General features: G+C 50.1%; 1 protein-coding gene across 10 annotated transcripts in view; it reads left to right on the top strand.

Moving 5' to 3' along the window:
• The first annotated feature begins 2,791 nt into the window (after nucleotides 1-2,791).
• Nucleotides 2,792-18,820, top strand: part of NFASC (neurofascin) — a 95,940-nt gene continuing 79,911 nt past the window's right edge. For 8 of the 10 annotated variants that reach the window (XM_080367185.1, XM_080367172.1, XM_080367168.1 and 5 more), the window contains exon 1: nucleotides 2,792-4,146. The gene's annotated coding sequence lies outside the window, so the exon portion shown is untranslated. Of the gene's footprint in view, nucleotides 4,147-4,181; nucleotides 4,784-18,820 lie in introns of those variants that run through there. The other 2 variants (XM_080367182.1, XM_080367183.1) reach the window with 2 other exon arrangements.

Consider the following 18,820-nt stretch of genomic DNA (forward strand, 5'->3'; position numbering starts at 1 on the left):
GGGTGGGATCAGTCTTGATTGTCACAAGGAGGCAAATAAAGGTCTTTTTTCTAGATCTAAAAATTGAAGGAAACCTTTCGTGGAGTGAAGGCTGGAGTGTGCCTGGCTGACACTGAGTAAATCTTTCCATGGGGTGCAGACACTGAGTAAATCTCTCCATGGGGTGCAGAGCGCTCAACTCGCTGGCACTCGGCTAAGGCAGTCCCTGTCCAAAAGCCACGTTAATAGCCCTGGGGAAGGAAAACAGGCAGTTCTTGGGAAGTAAAACCATCCTTCCAAACAGGCAGCTGTGCTCTTGGCTATCGGGTTGGGTGTTAGAAGCACTACAGGAGGCAAATAAAGATTGACTAGAGAAATAAGTCTCACACTTAGTGCATGAGGTGCTGGAGATGGGTGTCAGCAAAGATCTGTTCCTGGAGCCTGCCCAGAGACACATCGCTCCCAAAGAGCCCCTGGAACATCACAAAAAATAAATCCAGCCCATCCCCGCACTGCTCCAAGGAGGGTGATTGACTGAAATGTTCCACGGGATCGTAGTAAGAACAGAGGTCTGGAGGACTGCGCAGATGTACAGCCACGGCTGAGGGTTCTTAATTTAGTGCAGATCCTTTAATCCACAAATCTAGCTCAGGTCTGCTGGTTTTCTCTCCTTTACCTGGATCCGTTGAACTGACCCTTCTACAATTATTTTCCTTTGCTTCTGCGCCTGTAATATGCACGCAGAGACGGGTTGCTCTCCTGGTTTGCTAGCCAAGACTGGGCGAGATTTACAATAGCTGTACTACAACCGTGCGTTTTGTGGGTTGCATTTTGTGCAACCCTAAAAATAACGGCTCTTCGCAGGAAACCGCTGGTTTGCTGTAGCAGCAGATGGCAGCACCGGATAACGAATGGCGTGTGCTGGTTAGTCCTGGGCACCCACCACCAACCGCAGCCGCAGGGGTGGTTTGGTGGTGGAAGGTGGGGTTTTGGCATCCTTCTGCAGTTGCAGAGGTCTGGTGCTGGTAGCAAGTGAGATCCGAGGCTTCTGGAGCTGGATGCTGATGAACTGAAGGATGCCTTCCCCTTTTAAGTTGTTAGCTCCAAAGGGATGGAGGCCTGCGCTGGGTTGCATGCGGTGGCTTAGCTAACACAAGATGAGTGTATTTAAACGCCAGTGCAGGTTTTAAACCCTCTGCACCAACACTGAATAGAACTACAGGTGCATTAATGAGGTGAGACACCTTTGCCAGTGTGCCTGTAGCTACAGATGGGAAAAGCCTCATGACCTGGGCTCTCAGCTAGGGAATCATAGAATGGTTCGTGTTGGAAGGCACAGACTGGCTGCAACAGCACAATGATTTATGTCTGAGGGGGCAGGTCCATTAAAACAAAGTGCCTGGGATGCACATCCATCACTAGGTTTTCCTGAAAGGCTCAAATGTCATAGCAGGGTGCCCGTGAATCCATCTTTCCAAGTGCGAATGCTTTAAGGCTAATCAATACTTTTTTCAAATAGATTTGTTGGAGGAGAAGAACTCATCTAATTTCTCCTCGTTGCCCATTCCCTGGTTAACCATGTTAATTTGATTGCTGTGGGTCTCTAGGGAGAAAGCAAAGGAAGGGACCCTCTATGAGCTCTTGAGTGAGGACAAATATCCAGAGTGGATCTAGGAAGGAATTGGAGCAAAGGAGGGAGCACACCACTGCTGTGTCAGGAGCCAGCCCCTCTCCTCCCATGGCTGGCCTCTGCCACCCGCGAAGGTCTGGCTCAATAACCAAGGCACATATGTCTGTCTCTGTTGGTATGGGATTGTCCTCCTAGTCCAACTGCATGCCTGCTGGGAAACACCAAGCACCTGGGCCTCGCTCAATTGCTAATTTTAACGGTTAACTGTCGTGAATGTATCTTGCAACTACAGGGTGCAATTCCTGTTGCAGTTCTGTACTGTCTCAGGTTGCCACTGGTTTGCAGCCAGCTATTTCTCTTGAACATTTTGATCCTTGCGGCACCAGATTTGGTTATCCCTACACAGAGCTGCACGCTAGGAGACACATCTTGGTTTCATTTCCCTCGTGTACAAATGCTTGAACAGTCTCTGAACTTCTCATCAGAGCTCTGCTCCCCATTTCTTCCAGGGCATCTCACAGAGATAGCTACAAAGGAGAGTAAGCAAAATTTTGTTCATAGCACAAACAGATCAATGCTGTATGGTGCAAATCAGTATTAGTGTGATGCGGGTGGGCAGTGACCTCCTCCAGATGGGGTTCTCTGCAAAGAGACTTCTAAAAGCAAGAAGGGATATTTCTGTTCCTTCCCAGCAGGCTGTTTTGCAGCCAACACCACTAACAGGGGAGAAGGGATAGGCACCTGCAGGAACAAGAAGTGAATTTTGCAAGGCACTGAGCAGCTCATGAAGTACAGCGTGCCAGGGATCCCTCTGGAGTTAATAATCAGCATCCTGGAGGAGCACTCAACACTGTTTAAGGGGGAGCTCCTGAGTGACTTTACATACTCCTGCCCTAAATGTAGCTGCACGACAGGATCCCTGCAAAAATGGCAAAGCCTGATGAAGCCTGATGTTTCCAAAGGTGCTGAGCAGCTCCAGGGTTAGGGAGGTGAGCCTGTACCTCAGTGACATGAGTAGAAAAAAGCCCCCACCTTTAGACACGTGGTTTTCTTGCGCTTTCTTACAGAACTGTCTTTGCTCCTGTGTATGGTTTGGGTTTTGCCCCTGTTTTCATTCGCACCCCGGCAGCTGGGGACTGGTGGCCGGAGCTCTGCTCTGCAGTGGGCTCTGCACTGTCTCAGCTGCTCTTAATTGATTTATCTTCATTTATAGCATCTGGGCCATTGCTGTCCTGCAGTATCTGCTTTCTGAATCTGATTTTGTTACTGCATGTACTACTCGATGGTAAAATTGCAGGCTACAGCTTCTCTTCCACATCTCCCAAGGAAGGGTCTTTTCTCTGGTGGTCCAGTACGCCACGCAGGATGCACATTGGACTCCTGACATGTGAATTCTTCACTTGCTTTCTTGAGATGGTGAGACATGTAAAGGCAAATGGGCTAAGCCAGAGACCGCGATACTTTCTTGTGATAAACCTGTAAAGGGCTTGAACATATAGTGTATATCAGCACATTCAATATATGCTGTCTGGAAGATATGCTAAATCAATAAGGATCAGTGTGCCGCTTCTAGAACAAGTGTCTATATTAGTTTAAGTTCCACAACCTCAGCAGACTATTTAGAATGTAATAAAATATACGGCAAGGGAAGCGGCAAATCTTGCTGTGAGTGTTTCCTAGATGGGGGAGGCTTTAATTAAACTGACATTTCTGATAAGCAAGTCGCTGAAGAGATGTCTGGGCTGCAATGTTAACGGAAGCCTCTGCTGGGTCACTCGGCAGGGGAGAGCGCCTGATTGCAGATAGCCACCAGCTGACATCTTACCCAGAGCCAAGCTGGGACAGATTAAATATTAGGAAGAAATTCTTTACTGGGGGGTGGCGAGGGGCTGGCACAGGTTATCTAAAGCAGCTGTGGGTGCCCCATCCCTGGCAGGGTTCAAGGCCAGGTTGGACGGGGCTTGGAGCAACCTGGGCTGGTGGCAGGTGTCCCTGCCAGTGGCAGGGGGTGGGACTGGATAATGTTTAATGTCCTTTCCAAGCCAAACCATCCTGTGATTCCGTGGTTTTGCAACCCTTCAGCACCGTATGCAGCAAAGACACCCCCCCCCCCCCCAAGGGGGATCCCGCTGCTCGGGGCAGCGCAGCGGGCTGTACATCCCCCCCCCCCCCCGCCCGACTTCATCGGGGTGACTCCCAGCGCTCACAAAACACTTCTTTCCTGCCGAAAAATCTTGAGCTGGGCTCCAGCCTGGCGCGGTTGGTGACCCCGGTTTGTGCTTTTAGCGCCTGCGGGAACTTTCGGGAGGGCAGAACCGGTGCCGGCCCTAAGGGGCTGCAGCTGCTAATTAACAGCCCTGCTAATGAATCCCTCCCCCTGCCTTCTTCCTCGCCAGCCCCTGCCTTCCTCCCTGCCTCCTCCCGGGGCGCGCTCGTCCGCCTGCCCGGGAGCGCGCAGTGCGGCGCGGCCGCGCCCGGGAGCGCGCAGTGCGGCGCACCGAGCCCCGGCTGCGGCGAGCCCGGCGCTCCCGCATCAGGTAAGCGGGGCGGGGGCTGGGGGGGCACCGGGCTGTGGGGGCGCCGGGCTGCGGGCGGCTCCCGGGGGGATGCCCGGCTCGGTCTGGCCGCGGCAGCCCCGGGGCATGGCTGGGGCTGGGGGGTGGGATTGGCCGTGCACCCCTATTGCGACTTTAGGACCCCACTGCCTGCGGGGTGTGTCCCGTCCGTCCCCCTTCCCCCCCCCCCCTCCCCCAGCCCCCCGTTTTGCCCTCCCCGGGCTGGAGCCCCGTGCTGGGGGGAGCTGGGTACCGGGCTCAGGCATGTGACGGGATTTTTGCTCTTACGTCATGACATCATGTCTATGCGTGCGATAAAATCCTGATGTGTCAGTCTGGGGGGACACGGGGTGCAGGAAGGGAAATGCAGACCCGATAGAGACCTTTGTGCGACCGGGCATGTTTTGGTCCCCAAAAGGTGCTGGGGAGGAAGGTTTGCTCTGCGGGGAGGCTGCACCCTGCTTCTTCCCTCGCGTGTTTGGGGGTGGATTCGTCTTCTCCCTCTGAAACATCCTGGGCTGGCAAAATCCATCCACCGGCCTCCTCAGCGTGGCCCCTCTGAAATCCCCTGGGTTGCGATGCTGCGTTCGATGGAGCCGGGCCTCGCTGGAGAGCAGCGGTTAGTGATTGCTGTATTTTTAATCTGCGTGCTCTGGCTGTGCCTGCAGAGCAGCTCACTGCTATTGATCAACCTTCTGGAGGTGGATAAAGTGCTGAATCATTTGTACTCCCGGCTGTACGGGTGGTTCAGCTGTTCTCCTTCTCCAGCAAATGCTTAGAAATGGGCTGCGGAGACTGAAGGAAACTCCACTACGTGTGTGTGGCGGTGGCTGAGGTGGGAGCCCTGTGAGCCTGGAAGAGGTACTGTTTGGCTTGAGCACAGAGTAGTATCTTCCGTGGCCTTAGCTGCTCCTTGGAGGACATGGCAGGGGGAAGATGCATGCTTGCATCTTGGTGAGGCCTCTGGCAGGGTGCTGTGAGGATGCAGGGGGTGCTGCAGGGGAGCCGAGGGAGGTTTTCCCTAGAAAACCCTCTCCCACCTAAAACTAGGAGAGACTTGTGGGGCTTGCTGCTTGGGTAGGTTTTTCTTTTCCCTTTCGAATCCTGTCTTTGAGATTCTTTTTCAAGGTCAGGTCCTTGGACTAGCATGTGGGCTACGGAGTGCTTGTCAAAGTCAGATGGGGATGTTTCCATCTGCTTTTTGAGAGGGTGGCGGTGTAAAAGGACAGGGGGACACGCATATTGCAGAAAAACAGGAATACTGAAATGCAGCCCAGATGCCTGACTCTTTTAAGATGGATACTGTGGCACTGTCAGTATTTCCAGGGTGCTCTCCTTAGATGCTGAGGACAAAAGCAAGAATCCAATGACTTTTTTTGGAGACTCCTTTATTGTTGACTGTGTTTCTGTAAAATATCTACCCTTTGGCAGACAGCTAAACTGATGGTCAGCGTGACTGCTTTGTTTCCAGAAAACTTCTTTGCATGGCCTACCTTGAAAGATAACTGCTCAAATTCAGCATCACATTCTTTCTATTTAATGCTTCAGGCTGGGCCCTTGCTGACTTTCCTTTTTTGTGTAGCTGTAATGTGAGGACGACATAAATAATGCATGGAGGGCTTCTCAGCTGACGGAGGATGGGCTCAAGTTGTTAAATTTGAAAATGGACTTTGCTTACAGGGGTTGGGACCTGGGGATTGGCTTTGTCTTGCCTGAGCTAGAGCTGGAGGATAGTGCTGGCTGTCAGAATAACAAAGCTCCAACACCGTCTTTGGTGTCTCGCTGGGGGTTACTGCGGGCTGCTGTGCTGCCTGGGTTCTGTTGCCTTGGCTTGGCTAGGGATCTGATTTAAACTAAGTCAGTCAATCCAATCATCTCTTCTCCCAGCTAATGATTAAATGGAAAATATCCCAAGCTCTCAAATGGTATTAATTCATAATGAATTATTTGCCTAGCAGTGATCTAATTGTCTTCATCTTCATGGGTCTTGGGTATAAAATCGATGCTGCTGCTGGCAAAGTGCCACCTCAAAGGCTTTCTGCAGTGCCCAAGCATCAAAGATGATCAAATACCTTTAATAACAACGGCAAGAAATGAGGTCGCCTCCTTCTTATCTGTGTTCCTGCCAGCAGCCTGAGACCCTGCGAGGGGGCTACTCACATGAGACCCCTGTGTGGGGTCTCTACGTGGTTGTGTCCCTCCTGTGGAGGAGGGTACTGAGAACTGCTAGGTGTGGGGAAGGTGCTGAGCTCAGGTGTGAAGGGCGGCGTGTCAATACTGTGTGTCGGGGACGGGGTGGGAACAGAAATTAAAGGCTGTAGGTGCAGAGCCAGGCTACTGTTGGCGTTGGCTGTGATCGGGAGGAAGGGGAGAACGGACGTGGACAGGAGGCAAAGGGACCTTTGTTAGTGCTGGGTTCTGGTTGATGGGAAATGGTAAATAGGTGGCTTAAAGTAGTTTAACTTTCCAGTGAAATGATTTTTACTTCCGATGCTCTGTTTCAGGCCAGGTGACCTAGTGTCCTTGGGAGGAAGCTCACTGGGTGAATTATTCATAGGTGCCATGTACCTTGCCAGACTTGAATCCTCTGTCCATTCCTGTCATCTGTTTAACCCAGCTTAGCAGAAATGTGGTAGTTACAGGGTGTCTCTAACAAAACACTGCCTGGATAAGCCTCAGTGTTTCTAGAAATGGAGCCTACCTGGGCAGAGTGAAGGCTTGCAGAGCTTACTCAGAGCTTTGGGGTGTGTTGGCTCCGTCTTGCTCTTGGTGTGCTCTGGTAAGGAGCCCACAGGTAAAAGGTTTACACTTGAGAATAAGAAATCTGAGGAAGTTAAACAGCCAAATTCCTGGGACATTTCTGTGGTTCCCGTGTTCGCTGTGAGCCTTCAGTAGGAGTTGCTGAATTTCTTCCTTCTTACAGAACTAGTGTGTGTTGACTTTTACTGGGGTTTTAATTTAGTTGCCTGTGCAGCATCAGGCTCTCAAATCTCTTCAGCACTTAACCTTATTTATAGAGAAACCTGAACAGTAAGGTAGATCTCCTTCATCTGTGTGTTACAGGACCTCAGGGAGATGTGAAATCCCCTGGTTTCTGCATAGTTGCAAAGCTCTGCTTCCTTAGGTGAAATAAGAACAGCTGAATTATGAGGCTTTAAATCTATTAGTTACTTACATTGAATTTCTCAGTCACATATAGAAGATCAGGTTTTACCTGAATTTGAATAAAAGCAAAACCTGGGAGGAGAGTTCTAAAATTTAAGAAAGAAACCTCTAGTACTTCCCCTTTGAATCTTTATTGTTCCTTGGATTTAGTTTGCCCTTACCAAAGTATTCCCTTGTATCTTAAAACTGAGCAGGCAGCTCAAACCAAGGATTGTATTCAGTTACAGTTTTTGAAAGGCTCTAGCAAATCCTGTCAGAGAGGTCTAGCTTGTCTCCCTGCCCTGTGGGTAACTGCTTTCAAAAATAATTTTCTTTATTTTAAATGTTGTTGGATGACTTCTGCTCTCTCTCTCTTTTTTTTTTTTTCTTTTTTTTTTCTCCCTCCTTCTCCTGCTGAAACAGGTCGTACCTTCATTCTTCTACCTTTGTTGTCCAGGATAGTTGTGTAATTTCTGAGATCCAGCTCAGAATGAACTTGCTTGAAGTTGTTGTTATGCTAAATAATTCCCCCCCCCCTTTTTTTTTTAATCCAGATCTGAAAGAATCCATGCTGTGTTATTATGGATTAAAATAGAGGAGGATTTAGACCTCAGCCCTTCTTATAGGGATCACCATTCCTAGTTAATGAGATAGGAGGAGAAGGATTAACTACTGAACAAATAGAGATGGTTTTGCATGGTTAAACGTGGTAGAAGTTCCCAAGGATGCTCTGCAGGGACAAGTCTTTGTCTTGCCTTTTTACCTCTCCTCAGTTTGGAGTCCTTTGGACCTCATCCCATCCCCTTGCTGCTAGTGATAACCAGGTCCCATTGTCCTCACTGTAGGAATGCAGCTTGGAGAGAACAGCCCAAGGGCACAGGAGGGCAAAGCATTGCACCCTGACTGCGGGCAAAGCAGGACAAAAGACAAGGTACAGGCCTTGGGGACAGGGAGTGGAGACTTTCCTTTAAAAGGCAGCATCTGGAAATCCTTTGGTAGCATCACTTTGCCTCTGTGACTCAGTTTAGCCTAAACAGAGGGCTGCTGGTTTCTGAGGCTGCCAGAGAAGTATCGGCACTGGAAAGCTGGTGCCTGGTACAGTCAAGGTTTGATTTAGCACAGTGCTGAGCACCTTCCAGTCCCGTGACTCCAGTGCAATGTTGGGGGGGGCGGGTGTCGACAACTCCTTGCACGAAGGCCTGCACGGTCTGGGGTGGACCCACCTCCTGCCATGCCCTGCTCCAATGGGCACTGCTGTTCCTTGTCACAGGTAACAAATAATCTCATGTTCAAAGCGTGACATGGGTATGGCTGATGAATATCTGGCACAGGCTGGCCTAGCTGCTGCTTTCCCACCTTTGGAAGCAAACATTGATCCTTACAGATGGCTTGTTAAAGGGAGCATAACCCAGAGGTTTGGTGCAACGTGAACCTGGAGGTTCATTTGAATTCCTGGCAGGTTTTCTACTGCTTTATGCCACCGTGATGGTAGATTTTGCTATTTTCCAGCAAGGGGACTGATGGGTTCCTACAGACCTTCTCAGTCACAGCAAGCATGATACTGTCGTGCTGTCAGCCTGCATATTATATTCCTCCTGACATGCCCTGGCACAGATGGGCAGGGCTGGCAATTGCAGTGTGAGATGTGAGGTGGATAGGACTCTCCTTGAATCTGCAGAAAATGTAGTGAAATCCCCTTTCTGCTATGAAACATTTACTTTTCCTAATTATCCCATTAACCTCAAGAAGCTTCAAGTTAAAAGGCGATGCAGTGTCTCTAAAATTGAGACCACCTAAGGCACTGACCTGTTGCTTGTGTTTTTAGTATGTATAAAGTAATCGCTCCTTGAGGAGGAAAAGTGGCTTCTGTGTTCAAGAGGTTACTCAGAGAGCAGTGCTCTTGAACACACATTCAGGCTTTTTTTAATTTGCTTGGTGTGCTGTATGGGTTGGCTGCACAAGTAGGGTGTACATTCCCCACTTTTCAAGATTTTTCGTTCCATGTAAGACCTGGGGACATGGTTTAGTGGTGGACTTGGCAGTGTTGGGTTTACAGTTGGACTTGATAATCCTAAAGGTCTTAAAAGAGTTGGGTTTGTTCAGCATTGAGCAGAGAAGGCTCCATGGAGACCTTACACCAGCTTTCCAGTATGTAAAGGGGCCAACAAGAAAGCTGGAGAGGGACTTTTTACAAGTGCATGTAGTGATAGGACAAGGGGGGATGATTTTAAGCTGAAAGAGGGTAGATTTAGATTAGATACGAAGAAATTATTTACTGTGAGGGTGGCAAGGCGCTGGCACAGGTTGTCCGGAGAAGCTGTGGGTGCCCCATCCCTAGAAGGGTTCAAGGCCAGGTTGGATGGGAGAAGGGTTCAAGGCCAGGTTGGATGGGGCTTGGAGCAACCTGGGCTGGTGGCAGGTGTCCCTGCCCGTGACAGGGGGGGGTTGGAACTAGGTGGTCTTGAAGTTCCCTTCCAACCCACACCATTGGATGGTTCTATGTATATTTATACTGAAGACACAAACAAACCCATGAACGATGTTGCGAGCCTGAGGAGGGTATCCCATCCCAAAATTTTAACAGGGAAAGATGCCTAAAGGACGATGTACTTGGAGTCGGCAGGGAAGGATGAACGTGGCCAGGGAGCTGTCAGGGCCGGGTGGGTGCGGGACCCAGCGGGGCGGCCCCCGGCCCCGGCGCGCCCCGGCCGCTCTCCAGGGTGCTGAACCGCCGCCGCCGCGGGGGCCCCTCCGCACACTCAGCCCCCGCCTGGCAGAGCTCCCCCTCGCTCCTTCCCTCCTTGGGACTGCGGGATAACGGGCATAGGCTGAAACAAAAGGTTGTATGGCGAGGGGGAAGCATAGGTTACCCAGAGAGGCTGGGAGGGATCCTCCACCCTTGAGGACAGGTCTTTTAAAGACCCATCTGGATAAAGCCCTGACCGACCTGGTCTGACCTTATAGCTGATCCTGCTTTCAGCTGGAGGCTGGGCTAGGTGACCTGCCGTGGTCCCTTTCGGACAGAATTGTGATCTCGTTACCTTCAGAGTTTTCACCAGCAGGAAGAAAAACAATCTGCTCCCTCTTCGCATCACTTTGAGAACGGTTTCTCACGTACAAAGATTGACTGCCCATCCTTGCATCACTGTGAGGCAGCTTTTATTGGATATTCACGCAGCCTGGGGGAAGGAGGGAGGGAAAGAATTCACAGCGCTTCCCTCCTCTCCCAACAAAGCAAAAAGGTGAAGCTCAGCCCTGACTCTTGACTTGCTCCTGGAAGCTTTACACACAGTCTATCACACTACTATACAGTTAATGAGAGGCTGCCTGTGCTCTGGTGTGTGAGTGGTGGTAAATGTCACTGTTTCTCAAGCAATTTAGATGATTAGTACTTGGAGTCAGCCTGCATCTTGTTCCACAGTAGAGTATGGTACCACCAGCCACCTCGTGTTTAATTACACAGCCCTGTTTGTGATAGCTGGGAGAGTTACTAATATGCCTAACAGCACAGCATGGCTCTGCAGTTGATAAAGACACATCTGTATGCTGAGCTGTACCCTTATTGAGTTAAGGGCATAGAAAAAGCTCTCTTTCTTGCTGTCACTTAAATGGTGTCAGGATTCATGAAATCTTGCTTTCAGATTCCTACCAGACCCAGCAACAAAGACTGCTTGTTGCAAGCTCATTGGTTTCTGTTTGAATCCCTGTGACGTGTTCACAGATGTGTGCAGGCAAGTGGGAGGGAGAGGAGAATGAGAGAACTGGGGCTTTGTAGCCGGGCACATGTGCCAGCATGCATGGGACCCCTGGAGCTCCTCTCAGGCCAGCCCTCCTTTCATGATACAACCGGCATGCCCCAGACCATGTTTTGGCACTGTCATTTTGAGCAGTTTGTCTGCGGTTGAATTGCAAGTCTTGCAGCATGTCTGAGGACTTACATCTTGGCTTATTTCTACTTCTCCCATTGTAAACTCGAAAGACCGTAGCTGGGTAGGATTTGATGCCCTCTGCAGCGAAGCTAGGTATATGAGCGTGCACTGAGAACAACCTCTTGAAAACCGTATCAAATCAACTTACTTAATAAATTGATAATCCTATTTCCTTCTTTCACTATGTCTGGTGAATTTGGATTGTAATGTACAATGACTTAAGACTGAACTTTCTATCAAGACTAAGCGCTCCTTCCCGTATGCCCAGAAAAGCTGAAGTCAGGGTTAATTCAAACATGTATTAGTTTATGCGAAATACATGGGCTGCACTTATCAGAAGAGAAATATGTGTACAAAGAAGTGTCCTTCAAAATATTATGTTCTGTATCACAGCCTGACATCTCTTATTGACAGCTCCGGTATCCAGATGCCAAGGCCCACAGGGTTTTATTTTCCAGCAATATCAGCAGCTGGGTCCACGGCTACGTATTTTTGGTTGACCTCGTCTGAATTCTCCTGGCCATGATGACAGCTGTGAGGCTTATCTGGCTGGAGCCCAGTATAGCAGGCTTCTCTCTAATGTTGTATTTCATGGACTCCAGTTTCCTTGTCTGATTTGCTACTCTAATCTTCATCTTCAAACAGATCCATCTTTCTAGAGAGCCTTGGGTTTGGGATGGAGGTGGGACTGGTTCCTATGAGTGCCAGGAGATGAGCTGGGGAGCCTGTACTTTCTAAATGTTCCTGGCAGGCTTTTTACCCAGGAGATCACTGTGTTTGCTCAGCTGTAATGCTGCTTCCTTCCCCCTAACTTGCCTTGCAAGATGAACAAATGTGAATTATGTTTGTGTCCATAAAACGGCCCTGCTCTGTGACACACATTAATATGTTTAGGAGACAACTTTATCACAGTTGAGAGAGGAATTAGGGGCTTGTGTAAGAATAAATACATCTCTGATTAAAGAGATTGGATCAAGTGCTACAGAAACAGGTTAGTTAAATTCAGTGGGATGACTGGGATTGTCCCTTCTGGGAAGGGATGGTACTTTCCTGGGTCTGCATAAATGGGAAATTAATGTAGCGAGTCTCAGTGCTCTCATTGGCATCCAGTTGTTCCCAAGCATCTCTTATCTTGGGAATTCACTTGCTGCTCTAGATGCTTCCCCCAGAGCAGGTTTGTAATGGCAGTTATATAATACACAACAACACGGTCCTTTTGTGGAAATCAAGCTCACCATAACCCTGTGAGGTAGGGTTGGAGTGGGGGAGGAGGACAGGAGTTCTTGGTTGAAGGTATCAGTCAAAACAGGAGAGCCTGAGAATGTGTTTTAAATAAGTGTATTGCCTTTTAGACTGTGCAAACGTATAATTAACAATAAGATAACAGGGTGGCTCTACAAGGCAGCTAATTGCATTTTCAAATGTCAGCTTGTCGGCTCTTACTTAGCCTTCATTCAGTCTGGGCTTTGCCAGAGCAGTGTCTGGTTTTAAATGGCATTTCCCTCTCCTGGCACTGTGGAAGGATCTTCTCCTTCCTTGTCCTCAGAAACCTCTGCTAGCCCAGCTCCTGATTTGCTTCACCTTAGACGTGGTCTCACTTGCTAGGATGTGATATTAGTCCACTTGGTTACAATAACAATTAAAAAAAAGTCTTTGTGGAGGTGGAAAAAATAACACTACCAGTGTAGGAGACTGTCCTGCAGGTTGCAAGGGCTTGCAGTACATCAGCTGCCTGAGAAAGCCTTGCAGGCACTTTCCTCTTGCTGCAAGCAACAAAATATTATCAGGATGTGAGATGTAAGTGATAAGATATTATCAGGATGTGAGATGTCTGTACAGCAGCCCCGGGGCCCCACGCCCCAGCTGGCTAGCTGGAGCTAGCTGCCATCAGTGGAGATGCCTCCTTAGGGACTGCTGTTAGGTGTGCTTTGGGATGTAGGCTGCCTTTTGCTGATGTCGAGGTGGGAGCTGGCAATGTGTGGACAACTGGAGGTTCCTTCCCATCAAAGATGGGAAGGAAATCGTGTCACATTTACAACTTGCTGACTCTGCTGCTGATAGATGGCTGAAAAGTTCTGTGCTCCGCTGCTAGTCCTCTGAGTTACGGCATGTGCTTTTAAAACCGCATTATTTTAAGGTAAATGATGATATTTTGAGGTGGTTTGTCTGAGCATTGATGTGTACCAGGACTGAACCAGTCAGGCAGGAATGCTTTGGAGAAAACCTCCTCTTGCAGAATGAGTGGAGAAGAAGGAAAGGAGAAACTGATGTTTCCCGTAAGTTTTTGGTCTGTGGGTGCAGGATACCATTCCAGGTGTGAGGGTACATTGGCAGCCAAAACTCGGCCTCTGTGGATAAGGCTGAAGTGTATGCCCACAGGCAGGAGCTGGGAAAGGAGCACAGGGACATCTCAGCTCCACAGTCCCCCCCGGCAGGGTGGGGAGCCACCTCCCCGGCCCCTCGGCAGCCTCCCCATGCCAGGGAGCCACCTTCGCTGCGTTTCTGCTCTCCATCAGTGGAAGCATCACAGGTTGCTGTCGTGGGAGGGTGTTTAACCCGCATTGACCAGCATGGCCATATCATGGGCAGAAATTAGCATCACCCTCCTGTTCCAAGTAGACAGCATAGACACAGTGTCAGCTCCAGCCATGCAGCGTAGCAGCGCATAGTGAGCAGCAGCGTGTCACTTCTACTCAGTGCAGCCAGTGGCAGTGGCCTTGCAGCTGACCGGCGGGTGACACCAGTGCCAGCCCCCTCCCCATGCCTGCCTTAGTCTGTGATAAGCAGGGAAATGACACTAATGAACTTTTCAGTGTCTAATCCCTGACATGCTTAGGCAGGGGTTGTATGACTTAAGGATGGCTTTGGACTGCCTGTGGTGGCAGAGAGCATCCGTGGAGTTATTGCTACCTACTTAAGGCATGGAGGCTGGAAAGTGCTTTGCATTGATGTGTGGAGTCATGCCGGGGGGGGGGGGGCTTGGCGGGAGGAGCACTGCCCTCCTTGCCCTGCAGCTGGCTGGGGGTGTATGAGGGCTGGGCTGTGTCCGGAGCCCAAGGGACAAGGTGGATCAGCTGGCAGGAGAACAGCAAAACTTTCAGTTCCTCTTAATCCCTTGAAAACAGCCAGCCTCTGTGCACTGCTCCCCTTGTTACTGCAGTGGCCAGCTCTGGGCACAGCCTTGGAGCAGCACGACACGGGAGGAAAGGGGGGGTGATTATCAAGCACAAGTCCCAGCTATGTGCCCAGACCTCCAGGAGGGACTTGAGCTGGCCTCTGGTGTTCTGGAAACCCTGGTAGCTGCTGGTCCTGAGCACAAAGGTCAGGGTTGTTGGGTATTTGTGTCCCTTCCCAGCTTCCCAACCATCCCGGACAGTGATGCTCCATGAGACCCATCATCTCCAGCTCGGTGTAGGGGAGGATTTTACCTTCATGGCTCTGTCTGCAGGGCAAGAGTGCTGAGCCGATCGCAAGCGCTTGATTTAACCTTCTTGTGGTCAGCCTTCAAGAGGAAACAACTGGAAAGAGAATTTTCCAAAGTTTTTGCTCTGCTTCCTCCATATTTCAAGGCCCAGTTCCATCCTTTGTTTACTATCACAGGATTGCTCCCTAACACACAGCTAAAAAGTTATTGAAAATATTCTGTAGGACAAAACCAGAAGTCCTTATTCTAATTCCAGTTCTGCTACCATGAAGCTGTGACCCTGAACCAGCTATTTAGATACCCTGCCTCAGTTTCCCTGTAGGTAGATAAGGAGGACTGTCCATGTTGCAGGGACTGGCATGTGTTTTCCCTTCATGTTAGGAAACCTTGAGGCCCTGGGTGAGCACTAAATATTTCTTCTGTGGGCTTTTGAATGCATGAAAGAACTGCCTTTGCCTGGTTTAAGTCAACATATGTCAATCAATTTGCCATAAATCCTGGTTCTCAGTCAGAAGGAGCTCTTGTAAAATAAAATAGTGCAGGCAACCAGTGGGGATGTGGTACGTGCACAGCCACGGAAGTTACATGCCAGAAAGCAAAAAAATGCTTCTCTGCAATGGAAATGCAGTTTCTGCCTGATGCTGCCTATTGTCTGGTAAAAAGGGGGTTGCTGAGCTGCGCTGGCGATGCTCCTGGTATTGATTCTGAACAGATGCCGAGATGTGGGAAGGCAGATGGAGCCCCGCAGCGCAATTCCCTCCTGCGATGGGGTGGGCAGCATTGGCCAGATGCCACATGGGGTTGGTGTGAGGGTCCGGGTTCAGCCCGGCCTTTCCCCGCAAGCCTGTGGTGGGAGAGGCTGCCGAAGGGGCTGTGCTTTGGAGATGACACAGTCCTGGTCTCTGGCAAGTGAATCTGACACCTGACTAAAATCCTAATTGTCCCAGTGCTGAGGGACCCCGTGCTGCTGGAAGTGATGTGGGCCACTGCCTTTCTATTTCTGAATTACAATCTGTGACAAATCCATAGTTGTCTTCAGCATCGGGCTCTAGAGGGCAAAAGAAAGGCTTTTGGAGTTGGGCTGCCATCAGGATGTGCTTGTGGCTAATTATAGCCCCATGCTGGCAGTTGTGGCCACTGTGGAGGGAGGGGAGGGAGCAGCAAGGACCGCCGCTGCTGGATGGAGTAGTGGGGACCTGAGCATCCTTCTAGCACGACAGGATAGGCTTCATCCTGCTGCTCTGACAACATTCTTGGCAGCTCTGTGCACATCTGGGCTGTGGTAAGTGGCTGAAACACCTTTCTTAGGGTGTCTTTTGGGTGCGAAGGACCCCAGAGGGTCCTGCCCTGCAGCCAGACATCTGGATGGGAGCCAGGGGTGTACACGGGATGTGGTCGGAGGTTTTGTGATGAGTTTATAAGCTAGTGAAGATGCTTAGGATGAGAATACAGCTGGGATCCAGGTAGAAGAACAGCAACGTTTCAAGAACAAGTTAGAAGTGCATTGAACTGTTAATTGGGACTTCTGGTTTTTAGAACATGGCCTCAAGTGTTAATCAGGCAGATGAAAGGCCTCTTGCTCCTGGAGAGGAGCTGAGGCAGAAGTGATTTGCCTTTAGCTGTGGATGTGAATTCCTGAATTTCTTATATCCCTCATATTTCCTTCTTGCTCTGAGTTAGGGCAGTCTGTGAGCTGGCAAGAGGAAAGGCAACAACCCTGCGTGACAGCAAAGCATCCTGCTGTCCAAGTCCTGCCTCCCCCTATACGGAGGGGCAGCAAACAGGGCAGCAATGCTTAGAAACTGCACCAAGTACAAATACTAGAAGCAACCAAGCGTTTTTCCTCCGTAGTTTCCTTCAGGACAGAGGCAGAAGAGAACTATGGTTAATTTATTCTGGCCAGAAGCTTTGCAGAACTAAACTCGTGGTGCGCAACACTGCGGGAGGTTTGCAGGGCTAACCCGGGAGAAGGCAGCACTACGTTCCTTGAAACAGCAGCAGGCAAGAGTGAACAAGAAGTGCATCTTCTTTAACGAACAGCTTTATGCTAAGGTAGGGTTGTCTCCTAGCTGCTGCCCCAGGCATGTTTAGTCCGGGATAAAGCACCAAGCCTGAGCTGCAAAAGGAGCTGGGATCGTCCCTGCCACCTCTGTGGACTTGTGGGCCTCCACCCCATGAAAAAGCTCGTCCCTTCCCCAGCAGTTAATTAACCCTGAAACTTGACCACTTCTAAAAGCCTCTCTGGGCTTCTTTGGGGGGAAAGAAGAGCCAGCTCCAGTGGACTCTTCTTGCTCAGTGAAAGCCTGCAAGCAATCAATGGGAATTCAGGGGTCCCGAAAAGAACATGGCTCATCTTCCCTGGGGAGCCTTTATTCATCCTCATTATTCCCTATCTCCCAGGCCTGCAGCTTGTGCTGTCCCCAACTTAAAGCGATAGAGATACTGGACTGAGTTAATCCCCAGTGACTCCATTCATCTTCAAGCAGGGATAAATATTTGCTGGCAACCAGCCCCGCTTCTGACCAGCTGCCACTGCTTTTTGTGGCATGACTGAGGCCATCACCTCCTGCCAGGCTTTGCAGCTCTTCCTCCACACCTCTGTAACACGCTGTCTGGGCTGTCCATCACTGAGCAGACAGCATCCGCTATGATGGGAAATTTTTCAGACTGCAGTGCTGGCAGTGTCCTGCTGCTGTCCGGAGTCGTGGGGAGAGCAGATCTCTCTGGCTGCTTTTGTGCTGCGAGGATGATGGTGCTAATGTGTGCTGTGCATCGGTTTGTCTCCTGGGAGAACGCTCTGCTGTAAAAGTTGGGGTTGAGGGTTATCGGCAAATATTTGGTGGCTCACTTTCCGGGGGCAGGGTAATGTCCTGGGGGCATCGCTAGGACAAGCCACACAGATGCTGCAGCCTCCCTTAGTCACAGCCCCAGGGAGAGGTGCAGGCAAAGCCAAACCCGCTCTGCCTCTTCCCTGGGGAAATAAAGATGCTATGGCTTCACCAGGCTGGGCACAGTGGCAGGACCAGACCTAGCAATTTAGGCCACCTGGCAAAGTTTTGTGGCTCTGGGCGCTGTGAAGTCTGACACCCTTGCAGGAGGACCACTTCTGCACTGGGAAGCCCTCAAGGCAGTGTGAGATGTAGATGCTCTGAGGTGGGCAGCAGTAGGAACATGCTGTCCTGGACAGCCTTTGGCACCAGCTGCCGTTGCCTCCCCTCCAGCCGTGGCCGATCTGCCACCTCTTCTACCTCTGCGGTGACAGAGTGTGGCTGAGCCACCCGAGCAGCTGCTCAGCGTGGTGGGAACGATGCTGGTTTCCACAGCTGCCTGCTCCGGTCACCGTTTATCAAGCATAGTCCTGCATCATGTTTAGTCTCTCTGGTATCGTGATGGTTCAGCTGAGGACCTGTGCTAGGCAGATTAAACTTAATTCGGTTTTTAAACTTGGATCTTACTTATCTCTTTCACATTTATTCTTCAAGAGGCTGGATCATGTTTTAATTTCACCAGATAGCAGGAAGGCATTGCCTGAATACAGGGGAAAGCAGAGAGAAGTAACTAATCATTTGGTAGGGATGTGGCTTATGGTTTCAAATCCCAAGGCCCCATCCTGCTCTCGTTGTCCCACTGCACTGGACCCTTTACCCTTCTCCCTTCCAGCCCCAGTCTAATTTTCTAGTGGTTTGAAATCCGTTTGGGCTTGCTGGCTTGCCTGTTGGGCATTGCCCAATCTCAATAATCCGGATCAGCAAGGCTGGCGCTGTAATTATCTCAGCAGCTACTCGAGGTTAATGAGAAATACAGACAGCAGAGTTGAACTGAAATCAGTTTGTGGTGGTTACGGTGCCCTTTTGTGGGGGAGAAAGGATTTGGGGGGTTCATGGAGATGGAGGTGCATTGTGCTTGTGATTAAATTAGCTGTCACAAATAACCTTCTGATCAGTTGTTTGAGGCTTAAAGTTATTAGAACTGTAATTGCTACTAAAGGGTAAGTTTTGCAGCACTGGGGGGGGGAGTTGTGCACTCTTGTTGGCGGAGATAAGAACATACCCCTTGGCATACAGACCTAGGGCGCACTAATACCCAACGTTAGGGAGACAGGAGCCAGAAAACAAGGGAGATGTTGCTGTGTTTGCTCTGAAATATCAGGTTCTGGGTA

This window comes from Falco punctatus (genome assembly GCF_963210335.1).
Source record: "Falco punctatus genome assembly, chromosome: 17".
NCBI lineage: Eukaryota > Metazoa > Chordata > Aves > Falconiformes > Falconidae > Falco > Falco punctatus.